General features: G+C 38.7%; 1 pseudogene; it reads left to right on the forward strand.

Moving 5' to 3' along the window:
- The first annotated feature begins 17626 nt into the window (after positions 1–17626).
- On the forward strand, positions 17627–18579 carry LOC127688960 (phosphopantothenate--cysteine ligase-like; annotated as a pseudogene).
- The last annotated feature ends 332 nt before the right edge of the window (positions 18580–18911 follow it).

Genomic DNA, 18911 nt, shown 5'->3' on the forward strand with positions numbered 1-18911 from the left:
CAACTAAGAAATCACAAAGGGAGACAACTTTGGAGATAGAAAACCTTGAGAAGAAATCAGGGGACATAGATGCAAATATCAACAAAAGAATACAAGAGATTGAAGAAAGAATCTCAGATGCCGAAGATACCATAGAAACCATTGATTCAACAGTCAACGAAAATGAAAAATGCAAAAAGCTTGTGTCCCGAACATTCAGGAAATCCAGGACACAATGAGAAGACCGAACCTAAGGATTATATGTATAGATGAGAGTGAAGATTTACAGCTGAAAGGGCCAGCAAATTTCTTCAACAAAATTATGGAAGAAAACTTTCCCAACTTAAAGCAAGAGATGCCCATGAATATACAAGAAGCCTACAGAACTCCAAACAGACTGGACCTGAACAGAAATACCTTCCGTCACATAATAATCAAAACCCCAAATGCACTAAACAAAGAAAGAATATTAAAGGCACTAAGAGAAAAAGGCCAAGTAACATATAAAGGAAGACCTATCAGAATCACACCAGACTTCTTACCTGAGACCATGAAAGCTAGAAGATCCTGGGCAGATCTCATGCAGACTCTAAGAGAACACAAATGTCAGCCAAGACTACTATACTCAGTAAAATTCTCAATCAACATAGATGGAGAAACCAAGATATTCCATGATGAAACCAAATTTACACAATATCTTTCCACGAACCCAGCTCTGCAAAGAATAATAGGAGGAAAACTCCAATACAAGGAGGAAAACTCCACACTGCAAAAAGCAAGATAGTTACCTTCTTTCATCAAACCCAAAAGAAGATAACCACTCAAATATGAAAATAACATCAAAAATAACATCAAAAAATGACAGGAAGTAATAATTACTATTTCTTAATATCTCAACATCAATGGACTCAATTCCCCAATAAAAAGACATAGACTAACAGACTGGATAAGGAAACTGGATCCTACATTTTGCTGCATACAAGAGACACATCTCAGTTTCAATGAGAAAAACTACCTTAGAGTAAAAGGCTGGAAGACAATTTTACAAGCCAATGGTCTCAGGAAACAAGCTGGAGTAGCCATTCTAATATCAGATGAAATTGACTGTCTACCTAAAGTCATCAAAAGAGACACAGAAGGACACTTCTTGCTGATCAAAGGAAAAATCCACCAAGAAGAACTTTCAATTCTGAACATCTATGGGCCAAATGCAAGGGCACCCTCATTTGTAAAAGAAACTTTACTAAAGCTCAAAGCACAGAGTGCACCTAACACAATAAATGTGGGTGACTTTACTCTCCTCAATGGACTGATCAGGAAAACAGAAACTAAACAGGGACACAGTAAAACTAATTTAAGTTTGGACCAATTGGATTCGACTGGTATTTATAGAACATTTTACCCTAAAGCAAAAGAATATACCTTTTTCTCAGCACCTCATGGTACCTTCTCCAAAATCGACCATATAATTGGTCACAAGACAGACCTCAACAAATATAAGAAGATCAAACTAATCCCATGCCTCTTATCAGATCACTATGGAGTCAGAGTGATTTTCAATAGCAACAAAAACAACAGAAAGCCCACATACACATGGAGGCTGAACAATACTCTACTCAATGACACCATGGCCAAAGAAGAAATAAAGAAAGAAATCAGAGACTTTTTAGAATTTAATGAAAATGAAGGCACAACATACCCAAATCTTTGGGACACAATGAAAGCAGTGCTAAGAGGAAAACTCATAGCCCTGAGTGCCTCCAAAAAGAAAATGGAGAGAGCATGCAATAGTAGCTTCACGACACACCTGAAAGCCCTGGAACAAAAAGAAGCCAATTCACCCAGGAGGAGTAGAAGAAAGAAATCATCAAAATCAGAGCTGAAATCAATCAAGTGGAAACAAAGAGAACCATACAAAGAATCGACAAAACCAGGAGCTGTTTCTTTGAGAAAATCAACAAGATAGATAAACCCTTAGCCAGACTGACCAAAGGGAACAGAGAAAGTATCCAAATTAACAAAATTAGAAATGAAAAGGGGGATATAACAACAGAAACTGAGGAAATTCCAAAAAAATCATCAGATCCTACTACAAAGGCCCATACTCAACACAACTGGAGAATCTGGAAGAAATGGACAATTTCGTAGACAGATACCAAATACCAAAATTAAATCAGGACCAAATAGATCATCTAAACTGTCCCATAACCCCTAAAGAAATAGAAGGGGTCATAGAAAGTCTTCCAACCAAAAAAAGCACAGGACCAGATGGTTTCAGTACAGAATTCTATCAGACCTTCACAGAAGACCTAACACCAATATTCTTCAAACTATTCCACAAAATAGAAACAGAAGGAACACTACAAAATTCCTTCTATGAAGTTACAATTATGCTGATACCAAAACCACACAAAGATCCAACAAAGAAAGAGAACTTCAGACCAATTTCCCTTATGAACATCTATGCAAAAATACTCAATAAAATTCTTGCCAACCGAATCCAAGAACACATCCAAACGATCATCCACCATGATTAAGTAGGCTTTATCTCAGGGATGCAGGGTTGATTCAATATACGGAAATCCATCAATGCAATCCTGTACATAAACAAACTCAAAGAAAAACACATGGTCATTTCATTGGATGCTGAAAAAGCATTTGACAAAATTCAGCATCCTTTAATGCTTAAAGTCTTAGAAAGAACAGGAATTCAAGGCCCATACCTAAACATAGTAAAAGCAATATACAGCCAACCGGTAGCCAGCATCAAACTAAAAGGACAGAAACTTGAAGCAATCCCACTAAAATCAAGGAATAGACAGGGCTGCCCCCTTTCTCCTTTTCTTTTCAATATTGTACTTGAGGTACTAGCTTGGGCAATTAGACAACATGAGGTCAAAGGGATACAAACTGGAAAGGAAGAAGTCAAACTATCATTATTTGCAGATGATATGATAGTCTACATAAGTGACCCAAAAAAACTCCACTAGTGAACTCCTACAGATGATAAACAACTTCAGCAAAGTGTCAGGTTATACAATCAACTCAAGTAAATTAGTAGCCTAATTTGAGTATAGGAATTATCGTTTGATAAACTCAGCAGGCTGAGAAAGAAATTAGGGAAATAACACCCTTCACAGTAGCCACAAACAGTATAAAGTGCCTTGGGTTGACTCTTACCAAACATCTGTCTGACAAGATCTTCAAGACTCTGAAGAAGGATATGGAAGAAGACCTCAGAAAATGGAAAAACCTCCCATGCTCATGGATCGGCAGGATTAATATAGTTAAAATGGCCATTTTGCCAAAAGCAATATACAGATTCAATGCAATACCCATCAAAATCCCAACTCAATTCTTCATAGAGTTAGGAAGAGCAATTCTCAAATTCATCTGGAATAACAAAAATCCTAGAATAGCTAAAACTATTCTCAACAACAAAAGAAATTCTGGGGGAATCAGTATCCCTGACCTCAAGCAATATACTACAGAGCAATAGTGTTAAAAACTGCATGGTATTGCTACAGTGACAGGCACACAGATCAATGGAACAGGATTGAAGATCCAGAAATGAACCCACACACCTATTGTCACTTATCCTTGACAAAGGGGCTGAAAACATCCACGGAAAAAAAGATAGCCTTATCAACAAATAGTGCTGGTTCAACTGGAGGTCAGCATGCAGAAGAATGAGAATTGATCCATCCTTGTCTCCTTGTACTAAGATCAACTCCAAATGGATCAAGGACCTCTACATAAAGCCAGGCACTCTGAAGCTAATAGAAAAGAAACTGGGGAAGACCCTTGAGGACATAGGTACAGGGGGAAAGTTCCTGAACAGAACACCAATAGCTTATGCTCTAAGATCAATAATTGACAAATGGGACCTCATAAAATTACAAAGTTTCTGTAAGGCAAAGGACACCATCAAAAGGGCAAATCGGCAACCACCAAATTGGGTAAAGATCTTCACCAACCCTACATCACATAGAGGGCTAATATCCAATATATACAAAGAACTCAAGAAGTTAGACCCCAGAAAACCGAATAACCCTATTAAAAAATGGGATACAGAGTTTAAAAAAAGTATTTTCACCTGAAGGACTTTGGATGGCGGAGAAGCATCTTAAAAAATGTTCAACTTCATTAGTCATTAGGAAAATGCAAATCAAAACAACCCTGAGATTTCACCTTACACCAGTCAGTGTGGCTAAGATTAAAAATTCAGGAAACAGCAGATGTTGGCATGGATGTGGAGAAAGAGGAACACTCCTCCACTGCTGGTGGGGTTGCAAATTGGTACAACCACTCTGGAAATCAGTCTGGTGGTTCCTCAGATAACTGGGCACCTCACTTCCATAAGATCCTGCTATACAACTCCTGGGCATATACCCAGAGGATTCCCCAGCATGTAATAAGGATACATGCTCAACTATGTTCATAGCAGCCCTATATATAATAGCCAGAACCTGGAAAGAACCCAGGTATCCCTCAACGGAAGAATGGATGCAAAAAATGTGGTATATATACACAATGGAGTACTAGTCATCCATTAGAAACAATGAATTTATGAAATTCTTAGTCAAATGGATGGAACTGGAGAACATCATACTAAGTGAGGTAACCCAGTCTCAAAAAATCAATCATGGTATGCACTCACTAATAAGTGGATATTAATCTAGAAATCTGGAATACCCAAAACAAAATCCACACATCAAATGAGGTACAAGAAGAACAGAGGTGTGGTCCCTTGTTCTGGAAAGAATCAGTTTAGCAGTATAGGGCAAAAGCAGAACAGGGAAGTGGGAAGGGGTGGGTGGGAGAACAGGGGGAGGGAAGGGGGCTTATTGGACTTTCTGGGAGTGGGGGGCCAGAAAAGGGGAAATCATTTGAAATGTAAATAAAAATATATTGAATTTAAAAAAAGGAAAATTCTTACCAACAACTGAATACAGTGCTTGTCATGTCTGACTTCAGTGGTTTTCATTAGATGGTTGTGGTGGTTTGAATATGCCTGACCCAGGGTGTAGCACTGTTCACAGGTATGGCCTTGTTGGAGGAAGTGTGTGAGTGTGGGCATGGGCATTAAGCTTTGCCCAGTGTGAATGAGTCAGTCTCGAATAAAAAAAAATGCATGGTATTGGTATAGGAACAGACAGGTACCAGTGGAATTGAATTGAAATTCCAGAAACAAACCTACCCACCTAGAGACACTTGATTTTTGACAAAGAGGCCACAGCCATACTATGAAAATAAAGAAAACATCTTCAGCAAATGGTGAACAATCAAAGTAACCAAATTAAAAATAGAGGACACAGCTAAGCAGGGAATTCTCAACAGAGGAAACTCTAATGAGAGAAGCACTTAAAGAAATATTCCAAGTCCTTAGTCATCAGCGAAATGCAAATTAAAATGACTCTAGATTCCATCTTACAGAGGTCAGAATAGCTAAGATAATAGTAATAAAAACAAAACAAAGCAAAGAAAAACAAGCAACAACAAAAAACAAAACCAAACTAAACAAACAAACAAAAATCTCATCTGAAAGGCACATACTGGCAAGGAGGATGAGGACAAAGGGGACACTGCTCCAGTGCTGGCTGGGGCACAAACTTGTACAAAAACTCTGGAAATTAATTTAGTGGTTTCTTAGAAAATTGGGTATTGTTTTACCGTAAGACCCAGGAATACTATTCCTGGGCATATACCCAAAAGATACTCTACTATACCCCAGGGGTATATGTTCAACTCTGTTCATAGCAGCTTTATTCCTAACAACCAGAAACTTGAAACCATCCAGATATCCCTAAGCTAAATAATGGATAAATAAAATGTGGTTTATTTACACAAATAAACTACTACTCAGCAATTAAAAATAAGGACATTATGAAATTTGCAGGCAAATGGATAGAACTAAAAGTATTGTACTGATTAATGCAACCCAGACCCAAAAGGGCAAGCATGGCATGAACTCACATATAAGTGGACATTAGCCTAAATACAACATAAGCATGTAACAATCCATAGATCTAAAGAAACAAATTAGCAAGGAAGGCCTAAGGGAAGATGCTGGAATCTCCCTCAAAAGGGGAAATAAAATAGGTATTGTTTGTATGAAAAGAGAAAGAACTAGTTGGGAGAAGGAAGGAATGGAGAGGAGAATGGGGCAATGTGGGGTCAGGTGCATGAAGAGCACTGAACGGAGAACAGAAATCAGTGGCAGGCAAGTGCAGAGCATCTTTAGAATGTGCCAGAGTCCTGTGATTGTGGGAGGCTCTGGGGAGTCTATGAAAGTGTCTGTACTGGAGGCTTGTATTTGTGGGGCATAAGGAAACAAAAGTCACCACCTGCTGTAGCCAGGCACAACTTCCAGTGGAAGGATAATACAGCAAATTGCCTGCAAAACCTGTAACCCAAAATGTGTACTACCTACAAGATTTGCAAGAACAAAGATTTAGCAGAGGAAATGGCCAACGAATGACAGGCCCAAATTGAGACCCATCCCATGGGCAAGTACCAATCCCTGACACTATTGTAGATACTCTGTCATGCTTGCAGACAGGATCCTTGCGTACCTCTCTTCTGAGAGGCTCCACCCAGCTTCTGATGGAAGCAGATGCAGAGAGACGCATAGTCAAGCATCAGGTTGATATGGTACCGTCTTGTGGAAGAATTGGGGGAACGACTGAGGAACCACAGCAGGATAGGGACTCCACAGGAAGACCAACTGAGTCAACTAACCTGGGCTGTTCGGTGCTCCCAAAGACTGAACTACCAGCCAAAGAATTAGCCTGAGATGGATGTAGAACCTTTGCACATTTGTAAATAATGTGTAGCTTGGTCTTCATGCCAATCCTCTAACAACTGGAGCGTTCCATGAATCTGTTGCCTGTCTGTGGATCCCATTCTGCTAAGTGGGATGCCTTCCGTGCCTCAGTGGGAGAGGATGTATCTTGCCCTGAAGAAACTTGATATCCCAGGGTTGAGTTAAACTTGGGGGGAGGGGCTCCTCCTTCTCAGAGGAGAAGGGAAGGTGGGAATGGGTAGAGGAGTTTTAGTAAGGAAAACTGAGGGAGAATGGCGGAAGATATTGGGAAGTAAAGTAAATAAATAAGTTTATTTCTCATTATTCTGGAAAAATCAATGGTACTATAACTGAATCATCATTTTTCTATGATAATACAACACATTTTCAAGTTGTCACAATAATATGTCAGACATATTTAGACCATCTGTAATCAGGAACATGAAAAGTACTTGTAAATAGCAATCAAAATCTTATTGGAAAGTTCAAAATTGTAGCAACACTTAGATTTGGCAGGTATTAAAACATAAGAGTGAAGTTAATGATAAGCTCCTAATACCCAAATTTATGGGTATTAGGTTTTCAAATGATGTTAGAGCTAGTCATGTGAGAAAATTAGGCCAGACATTCATTAAGCCTGAACTGTTCTCCTGACTCAAATGGGATGTTGTCAGTAGGAAGTTGGGTAGCTTTGTGGTCATAGATGAAACTAGGAAAAGCATCAAAGAAAATGCATATGTTGTTTTTAAATTTGAATGGCAATCCTAGTTTGTGTATTTCTATTCATGGGAATAAAATGTTATCAATACCTAACTAAAAGCACTGAGCTTTCATCATGCACAAAAATGTTTGGTGTTAAAATTTGTGATAATGCAGAAATAGAGGAATGCACACAAAGGACCTCTCAATTCAGGTTAATTAAACAAGCCTTGCCAGCACAAAGGTGTGTGCAGGATCATGTACACTTATGTACTTACCCATCTATGGACCATTGGATTACAGCATGGATTACTGAACCAGTGTGCTAATTTATTAGTTTTAGAACCTGGCGGGAAGAAGTGTACTTTCTAGAAGAGGGATACTTAGAAAACATAAATATATGAATACATGAATAATGAAAGATATTTCCTGTAATGCAGCATTAACTCTGATCCAAAAGGAATTGCATAAAATTGGAAACATTGAGTGGCAAGCCCCTCTCTCAGATGCTTTGTTTTACTTTGTCTATTAAAACAATTGAGAGGAAGAGGAAGAGGAGAGAAAAAGAGAAGAGAAGAGAAGAAGAAGAAGAAGAAGAAGAAGAAGAAGAAGAAGAAGAAGAAGAAGAAGAAGAAGAAGAAGAAGAAGAAGAAGAAGAAGAAGAAGAAGAAGAAGAGAGAGAGAGAGAGAGAGAGAGAGAGAGAGAGAGAGAGAGAGAGAGAGAGAGACTTAACAAATAGCTATAGCGGTCCATTTGAAGTGTGACTGGGCCTGACCTTATGAAAGATGCCACTGAAAATATTTTATTTTATGTCCTAGTGAAAATGAGTCACAGGTGACATGCAGGGTGTCTCAGAGGGTACTCTGAAGTGTACATTTAATTGTGTATGGACAAGGGATTGGGATTTGGAGAAAAGAAAGTAAAGAGAAAGTCATAAGTAGAATAAAGTCTTAGCACTCCCACAGTTATTATGTCTGTCTGCATTCAGATAAGAACCCACACCTTCTCATCTTCTCAGCACCACCAGACTGTGACTCAGTCCTTCAATGTAAAGTATCAGCTGCCTCTGTTTGTACCTGACCAAACACTTCACAGCCCAGTACAGAGAGATCCTTCACCCTATGAATAAATGAAACATCTCTTCCAAAATTCTAAACTCTTTTATCCATTTCTGTATAAGTTCCTAGAAGTCAGATAAACAAATTAGCAATTAACATAGAAAATACAGGATAACAAGGCTTGGGGAGAAATAAAAATGGGAATAAATATTTTTTAACATATGATTTTAATTCAGAGTCAAGCCTCCACAAGGAACAGTTGTGGAAGAATTTGAAATCTTTGCAAGAACTCATTACCAGTATCTGCAATGTGACAGGCAATTTATTTATCCAAATATGGAAACTTTAGATGACAGAAATGTGGCATTTTTAGGCTTGTCAGTTTAAGGAAAGAATCTAGAATCTGTACACTCCAAAGATAGAAGTCTCTGTTGGATGAAGGTGCCATACTTATTGTTTCAGTTTAATTGTAGTTGTTATTATAAATTAACAAATTATATAGAATCTAATACCATTTATTTATTATACAAATAAGTATGATACACTATTTCTAATAACCTGTGCAAAGGACCATATTGTATGTTTACACACAGGCAGACACACACACACACACACACACACACACACACATGTGTCTGATCGATGCTTGAACTCTTCCACTTGATTCTGGCCTCCACTAGCACTCTGTACTTTGGGAGCACCTCCTTCCATTGCTTCTGTGAGCTTTGTTGTTCAGATGCCATATATTTCCACAGCCCTTTGCCTTTTATGTATGGAGTGAGCAGTCTTACACTAAATGACACACAGAGCTCAGCCTCTCCCATCTCTGAAATGAAGATAAGTATGAGAGTAGAATCATTTGCATCCTCTGATATTTATTATTTACAATCAATTCAAGAGGCAAAATACTATAAAACTTCTTCTTCTTCTTCTTCTTCTTCTTCTTCTTCTTCTTCTTCTTCTTCTTCTTCTTCTTCTTCTTCTTCTTCTTCTTCTTCTTCTTCTTCTTCTTCTTCTTCTTCGCCTTCGCCTTCTCCTTCTCCTTCTCCTTCTTCTTCTTCTTCTTTTCTTCTTCTCTTCTTCTTCTCCTCCTCCTCCTTCTTCTTTTTCTTCTTCTTCTTATCTTCTTTTCATCTTCTCTTAATTTGTTAAATATTGCAAAAAAAAGATATCTTTTGTGTTTCAGGATTTACATAAAATGTTTTATGTATTTCACTGTGATTGTGTTGTTTAATCTAATGTAATATTTTCTCTCAGTGTGGAGGGCAAGAACATTTCTATATTCAGACATTGTACATTTAAATGATGGACAGCTTCCATCATCACTGCCTTCCGTGATCATGACAAGCTCTTTATATATTCAACAACAGATTAGGGGATCTGTAGTCTTCCTACACCAGGGCAACCAGTGAAATGAAATATGATCAGGGAGCAAGCTCCTGGGTAAAGTCCTAAATATTTATATACAATGTATTTCTTTCTCCTGGCATGTTGCACTGTTTGAGATTTTGTGAAATAGTTCTAATAGATCCAAGCTATTTCTATTGGCTCATCTAATTTTCACACACCTGCAGTCATGGAAAGAAATTTAAGCCATCAGGGTTTAAGTCTGCCATCATATTGCATCTTTTCTTTCAGGATTAATATACATTTCCCTGGCATAAATACACATAGGAGTGTATAAATGGCTCAGTGAGTAAAATGCCTTCCAGACAAGCAGGAAGAACCAACATTCTCAGTGAATCCATATAAAAACCTGGGCATGGTTTGTGCCTGACTGCAATCCCAGTGCTCAGTAAAGGGACCAGGAGGATCCCTGTTACTTTTACTCCAGTCACTCTAGCATAATACCATGGTCCAAGTTGCCTGAGGCTATGGTATTATCTTACTTTACACACAAACAAATAGAAAGACAAGCAGACTGGCAGGCAGGCAGGCAGACAGACAATCTAAACCACAAAATAAAATAAGGTGAATGGCTTCCAATAAGTGAAATCTGAGGTTCCTCGACAGGCCTCTATAGCAAATCTTGTACAGAAATATTTACTGAATGAACCATAGCTGGAAAATCTGGAAACTTCTTAAATGTCACCAATTAGAAATCAAGAAGTGCATTATGGTGAAATGTTACTAATTGCTACACATGTAACACACAGTGTTGCTCCAGAACTATTAACATAGTTTTTGTCAAAAAGATGGAGTGGAAGAATGCTGTGCTGTTCTTAGAGAAATCACGGCTTGCATTTCTGAAGCAGTGAATGCATAGCTGGAAGAAGACACCATTGAAACACACATAAGAAAACATTAAGAATTATTTACTCCACGAGAAAAAGTAACTTTATTATTATTTATTTATTTGTTATTTAATATAATCTTCATTTACATTTCAAATGCTAAAAACTTTCCTGGTTTCCCCCTCCCTGAAAACCGCCATCCCCTCCACCCACCCCCTGCCTCCAAGTATATGCCCCTCTGCCCAGTCTACTCACCCCTCCCCATCTTTGATTTCCATTCGTTGGGGCATCTATTGAACCTTCCCCACACCAAGGACACCTCCTCCCACTGATTCCTGGACAAGACATTCCTCTACCACATTTTTGGCTGGAACCGTGCATACCCCTTGGTTGATGGTTTAGTCCCTGGGAGTCCTTGGGCATCTGGATGGCTGACCTCATTTTTCTTCCCATGGGGCTGCAACCCCTTCAGCTCCTTCAGTCAGCCCTTCAACTTCTCCATTGGGAACCCCACACCCAGTCCAATGGTTGGCTGCTAGCTTCTGCCTCTGTATCTGTAAGGCTCTGGGAGGCCCCCTCCAGAGACAACCATAACAGGCTCCTTTTAGTATGTACTTCTTGTTGTACATAATAGTGTCGGGCTTTGGTGACTGTTTATAGGATGAATCCCCTGGTAGGGCAGTCTCCGGGTGGCTTTTCCTTCAGCCTCTGCTCCACACTTTGTCTTCATTATTGCTCCTGTGAGTATTTTGTTCCCTATCACAAAGGAACCAAAGCATCCCCACTTCTGTCCTCCTTCTTCTTGAGCTTCTTGTGTTCTGTGAATCGGAACTTGTTTATTTTTAGCTTTTGGGCTAACATCCACTTATCAGTGAGTGCATACCATGTGTGTTCTTTTGTTATTCTGTTATCTCACTCAGGATGATATTTTCTATTTCCATCCATTTGCCTAAGAATTTCATGAATTCATTGTTTTTAATAACTGAATAGTACTCCATTGTGTATATATAGCACAATTTCTGTATCCATTCCTCTGTTGAAGGACATCTGGGTTCTTTCCAGGTTCTGGCTATTATAGATAAGACTGCTATGAACATAGTGGAGCATGTGTCCTTATTACAAGCAGGAGTGTCATCTTGGTATATGCCCAGGAGAAGTATAGCTGGGTCCTCAGGAGGTACTATGTCTAATTTTCTGAGGAACTGCCAAACTGATTTCCAGAGTGGTTGTACCAGCTTGCAATCCCACCAACAATAAAGAAGTGTTCCTCTTTCCCCACATCCTCTTAAGCATCTGCTGTCTCCTGAGTTTTTCATTTTTGCCATTCTGACTGGTGTGAGGTGGAATCTCAGTGTTGTTTTGATTTGCATTTCCCTAATAACTAAGGGTGCTGAACATTTCTTTAGGTGCTTCTTAGCCATTCTATGTTCCTCAGTTGAGAATTCCCTGTTTAGCTCTGTACCCCATTTTTAATAGGGTAATTTGACTCTCTGGAGTCTAACTTCTTGAGTTCTTTGTATATATTAGATATTATCCCTCAATCAGATGTAGGATTGGTAAAGATCTTTTCCTAATTTGTTGGTTGCTGGTTTGTCCTGTTGACAGTGTCCTTTGCTTTACAGAAACTTTGCAGTTTTATGAGCTCCCATTTGTCGATTCTTGTTCTTAGAACATAAGCCATTGGCGTTCTATTCAGGAAAATTTCCCCTGTGCCCATGTGTTCAAGATTCTTCCCTACTTTCTCCTCTATAAGCTTCAGTGTGTCTGGTTTTATGTGTGAAAACCTTGATCCACTTAGACTTGAGCTTTGGACAAGAAGATAAGAATGGGTCGATTTGCATTGTTCTGCATGCTGACCTCCAGTTGATCTAGCACCATTTGTTAAAAATGCTGTCTTTTTTCCACTGGCTATTTTTAGCTCCTTTGTCAATTATCCAGTGCCCATAGCTGTGTGAGTTCTGTTCTGGGTCTTCAATTCTATTCCATTCATCTCCCTGCTTGTCTCTGTACCAACACTCCCCTTCCTATTTCTTCTTCTCCTTCCACCTCCTCTTCATACTCTTCTTCCCTGTGTTCTCCTTATCCCTTTTTTGGCTTTTTTGAAGTAGAGTTTCATTTTACTATGGCTCTGGCTGAACTCAAACTCTCTATAAATCCCTGGCTGAAATTAAATTAATACAAAGTGTTCCAACTCAGCCTCCTTCTAAAGGCTTATGTTTCATGCTTGAATATCTGTCTTCTGCTTTCTGTCCAGAGCGGGGAGCAGTGCTGGGATGGAAAATGTGCCTTGGGGCCTTGGTCCATCTGGGAATGCTGGGAGTGTTACAGCTCTGAGATGAGAAGCACCTAGGATTGGGTGGCCTAATCTAAGCAGGTACCAACATCTCCAGTTTCTCTTCAGCTACTGGAGCAGTGACAGGGCCAGTAGTTGAAGCAGCAGTGATATGATCCTTTTCAGTCAAGGTCCAGTGATGAGTGCTTCAGGAAAGAGAACTCTTCCCCAAGTGTTACAGTTTTGGTATGACAGGCACTATCAGATGATCCTCGGTGCATTTTATTTCATGTGAACAGGGACTATATAATCATTGAGGAGTAGACTGGGATTTAGGGGGAAGTGTTTCCTATTGGCTCATTGTGAGATGTTAGTGATGCTCTATTTGTATGAGGAAGAACTCTAGGAGCTCAGTATGTGACTGACTGTTCATGATGCTCTCAGTTGGGTGTTGTGGTTACCTGTTACAGAGCGTGAAGAGCAGTGGCTATGGAGCAGCACGACTCCTGCTAATCTCTATCTGATCTGTGAGATTTCCTAGGTCTGAGCTCACTCAACCTTACCAGTTCTGTGAGATGGCATTGCCCACTTGGCCATCTTCATCCATTGAGGAAAGCTGATATTCTCACCACTATGCTCTTAGGGATGCCCACTATCATCCTGTCATGATGGCTTTGTAGGAATTTATACAGAGCCTCTGACTTTAAGATGAAAATTTGTGAAGACAGCAAAGATATCAGATCAGGATTGTATCTGTTCACACTCCAGGTTTCAATGTTTATGATTATCTTTGGCCTAGGATATTGTGACAAACAAGTAGTGTGCTCGCATAGCTGAGTGTATTGGAAGCTATCAAACAATGTTTGTTGACTATATTTCTCAACCACCTTAATTAAAATTCAGTAGTTTATCAGATTCTCCAACAGAAGTCATGATCTGCAAATAATGTTGGTGCCCATTTAATTTATTAAATATTTCACTAAGTTGTTCTTTTAAGTTTTTTTGAAGTGATAGGAACTGAGTGCCTGGGAATTTAAGTGAAGTCTCCAGGCTATAACCCCTCAGTTGCATGTTTAAAATGGTCTGGTTGTGTTTGAGATTACAGAACTGTAGTAAGTGTTGCTGCTCTGTTTTGAGGAATTTTGTCTTGCTCATCCATGTCTTCCTGTTTTCCAGAGGACTAAAGGAGTTCTACTTAATTTAAAATTCCAGCACCACTGAGACCCTGAGCAATAGTTTCTGTTTCATTATTTGAGCTGGACCTCCTTCCAGTTTAAAATATCCCTCCCTACTGTATTCTGCAGAGTTCCCCAAGGCCAAAGCTAAAGTACTTGCTAGTATTCACATTTAATTTAGTTCCACCCTCCTGGATCAGAGTGCTGTGATGCATGCAGCTGGCAAACATCTGAAAACTATTCCATGCCTTTATGTTCTCAGCTATAGTTATATGCATGGGAAAGTCATTCCATGACTGTCTACATAGTCCCAGGAAAGTAAGGCAGATATTACTCTGAAGCTGCCTTCTTCTGTATCTTAGGAATTAGAAAATCTGCATTTTAATTTTTTAAAATCTTTTAAGGTACTATTTATCATTTTCCCTGGAAACTAGTAGTGGGTTAGTCAAAGTAAGGCAAAAATGTAATTTTAGGATGCTGTTAACATAATTAACATAGTCACAAAATTACATTTTGGCTTGCTTCTTTCTTCTTTAATTACTTAGTTTCCGTTCATTTACAGAAATCTTATTTTATAAGCTTAGTTTATAAATATGTGGCAAGGTTAAAATCATAGTCTGTATAACTCATTGCTTAGGTGTTAACTTCAACTGTTTCACAGAGCTATTTTATGTCTATGATCCTTTTTTCTCATTTACTGAATTGTATCAGGTTGTTAAATTACTGCATACTTGAACCTGGTTATTAGTGTACCTGAAGACTGCTTTCAGTTATGAATCCTTACTCTAGTATCAATGAAATAGACGGTGAAATATTTAGTGGGGTATCTGACTAGACCCCCCTTCCACCAATGAAGATAACCTCATCAATACTGTGAATAATTTTCCTTCAAACAAAATTTCACATGCAGATTTTGAGCATGCCTAGTAAGAGGAGTATATAAGCTGAGAAACTTCATCCATGTTTGAGGAAGAGGTAAGACAGAGGTAATGACAACAAAGAATCAGTATGCTAAGATTGGATTGATCACAGAGAAACCCCCAATCAGTATGGGGCCAACAAATCACTTTGGTAACACCCCACATCCAGTGCTGTGATTTTAACTTTACAGAGTATGGCACAACTGCAGGATGTCATGCATTGTAACAGGCAGTGTAACTGTCTCTTAAAATTGTATTACAGCATTAGGAGTCACCTGTGAGTGATAGATTGTTTCAGAAGACTGATACCTCTTGACCCGGAATCACCTTTGAACTAGCATAGCATTGTGTCACATCACTAGTGTTTCAAAGTGGTAATTTTCACACAATGTAACATACCCTGTGTGTTAATCAATAAATGCATTGTGTATAGCAGTAAGTCTACTATGGAAGTCTAAGGAAGTTATTTAATGTAGGGATCCTCGAAAGTATTCCAGCCAGCAGCAAAATATTCAGAGAAGAGCGGAAAATGAAACTAAATTCACCATGACTTAGGCAGCTCTGATTCAAACTTGTGGAGCCTGACACCAGTGGTTTATTTTAGTAAATCAAAAATTTTGTAAAAAAAAAAAAAAAAAAAAAAAAAAAAAGAAAGAAGAAAGAAAAAAGAAAACAAACAAAAAATATTTAAGGATGACAAGTAGCTCAGTCCTGTATACAACAAAGCTTAAGGCATGTTTCCATTGAAACATGTTACAAGGCATATGTGATTGTAGTTTCTTCAATAAAGGCAAGTTTGATTGACTTAGAAACAATTTTTAAGATAAGGGTCTAGGAGGAATGAATGTGATAAAACATAATAGGTTGTGAGATTTAGTATTAGCCTGGCCCTAAGATAGCATAGAATTTACTTAGGCTGTTGTAAAGTACAATTGACATCATTCATAAAGATGAGTTTATGGACAAGAAGCAATTCTCAAGATTTGAAGCAGGGAGTGTTGGGATATACAAACATAATATTCTGGGAGATTCAGTTGAAGCTTGAAACAACTTCAGTTTTTAGCACGACATCAAAAGTTTGTAAACTGCAGTCTTTGCTAGCATTTTAGATAGAAAACAGGTAAACATCTCCTTTCTTTTAATAGATAAACTTTTCTGATTAACATTTTCTGATCTCCACAGTGCTTGTCTGACTGCACAAGGACATCTTACCCTCTAGATATTCCCATGTATAAATTTTTTTAAAGAAAGATAGTAGCTTTAATAAAGATCATGGCTGAATGGATTGTCCCAGGCTTAGTTTAATTAATACTAGCAAGCATAAGAGAATTATAAGAATAACTAAAAAAAATACCAAGATGAACTATGTTTGAATCACAATGGTCATTCAAAGGTCACGAGAGAGTTACTCTATCTTTTTGTACAAAGATTTATTTGACCATTAGAAATATGAGAAAAGTCTGACACATATGGCAAGAAATTATTGAGAATGAAGACTATGCTTGAGCAACAAGTAACCTATAGTGGCTCTATTTTGTAAAACTATATTTCTCAACTCACCTAACTCTTGATTAATTTCTGCTAATATTTTTCTGTAATGTTATTAGTTTAACTAACCAAATAGGCAATCTTTGCAACTTCTTTTAGTATATCAGTAACCATTCCAGGGATTGATAACAAAAGAACATTTTAAAAAATTGTAGTATGGCAAATATTATGCTGTCTCCTATTACAAGATGTGTCTTTTAATGCCCTGACAAAATTCATTTGAATTCTGCATAGAAAAACTGAAAACTAGCATTTGATGTCATCAATAAACAGAACCATATTCATATCACTGATTTTTTTTTCTTGTCTTGACCTAATATGTTCAACTTTTTATGTCCCCACTCATTCTTAGCTGACAGTTTCTCTTGAGACATCTCTTGATGAGTTTGTTGTCTGCCTCTATAATTCACTTGTCCATTGGTCTCTGGGATACTGCACTGGATGTATCAAGGTTGGAACCATCTGGAGTTGTATTTATTTTCTGGAACAACATAAGCATACTCTTACCTCGACGTTAGAACATCATGCTCTTTCCATTGGTTAGTCCTAGATATTTTAACATATACTCTCTTTTAAGAAAAATGGCTTTAAGGCAGCAGAAAAAGCAATCAATATACTGTAAAGTGAAAAGAATTAAAGTTATCATATGTAAATGTAGTATATGGAGATATAAGTGGGCATTGTCCCCTCACCCCTTTTTAATAATTTTCGAAATTGCCAATCAAATATTTAATGGTGTTGTTTTCCCATAGTTTGACCTTGAGAATTAAAAGAAACTTAAATAACCTGTTTGATAAAACATTTATTAGTATAAGTAGGAGCATTAGCAATATTTAGTTGTAATGAGATACATAGAGAGAAAAAACACAAAAAGTTACTTGACAAATTCAAGATTAAAATGTGGGTAGTTCTAGCATGGGTGACTACAGGTGCAGATGGCAGAAAGAGATCTAGTGGCTGAGTTGCAGCATCCTGCGTGTGCTGCCCGCTGGGCTGAGGAGGTTATGGCTTGCTTTGTGGCCTGACTGGGCAAGCAGGGCAGGTGTGGAGGGTGCTGGTCACATCTGGACGCTCCAAGACCCCACTGGAAGTGGGAGCCATGCATATTTTGGACAACTTCAGCAGCGGGCGACTCACGTCAGCTTCTGCAGAGGTCTTCCTGGCTGTTGGCTATGGGGTTCTGTTCATGTACTGAACTCGTTCAGCCTTACCCTATGCCCACCACTTCTTACCACAGGCCTGGCTGTCAACCCTTTGGCCCAAACCAGTGGGCAAGCTGAGCCAGGAGGCTGAAGAGAATGCACTTCCTGTTTTGTTGCAGCATTGCAGAGCTACCAAAACTCTACCAAGAGTTTTCCACATTGGCTGATTACCTGCATCTGCTGCAGACTTCAGCCCTGGCTCTTCGTCCACTAGGCTCTTCTGCGATGTTTTACCTTGCTGCGGCAGTGTCAGATTTCTATATTCCTGTTTCAGAAATGCCAAAACACAAGACCCACTCACTTGGTGGCCTACTGCAGATAACAATGACTATAGTGCCGAAGATGTTTTCTCTGCTGTTTAAAGACGGAGCTCCCAAAGCATCTATAGTTCCCTTTAAGCTAGATAGACCCAGACGTCATAATTAGTTGGGCTTGGAATGCTTTGGAAGTTTACTAGCATCAAGTGGTGGTGGCCAATATCCTTGTATCAATAAAGTCCTTTGTAATCATTGTAACCAACCCAGAGACAAAGTTACTGGTCTCAGAGGACGAGGTGGCAAAAGGCATGGCGACAGAAGAGAAAATAGTAATCTAATGACCTTCGGTTTCGACAGGCAGCTTTTATATGTGACAAAAACGGAAAGAAATACTCGTCTAGGAGCAAAAGTCAGGATTCTTACCACTGATAGGACTTAAAATTAATCCTTTTTAAAGCATAAACACAAAGAAGAAATAGTACAACCAGGCAAATGCCTGTTAGGATTTCAGTTCTGTGAGTGAAACACTTGACACAGAAAGTGAACAAAAACTGTTTTACACCTTCACAAAAACGACTGTGGGGTTGCGTGTTCTGCAGAGCAGACACGGGGTTCTGGTGCTGCTGTATGTCAGCCTACTGTACAGTAGAGGGGTTGTGGAGGCTTGAATTGTCATGCTCTGAAGAAGTATTTATCAAGTCCCTACCATGTGCCAGGACCCTTGTGAGCTGTGAGGATCTGAAAGATGAATGAACATGTCT

The sequence above is a fragment of the Apodemus sylvaticus genome, chromosome 1 (assembly GCF_947179515.1).
Source record: "Apodemus sylvaticus chromosome 1, mApoSyl1.1, whole genome shotgun sequence".
Lineage (NCBI taxonomy): Eukaryota > Metazoa > Chordata > Mammalia > Rodentia > Muridae > Apodemus > Apodemus sylvaticus.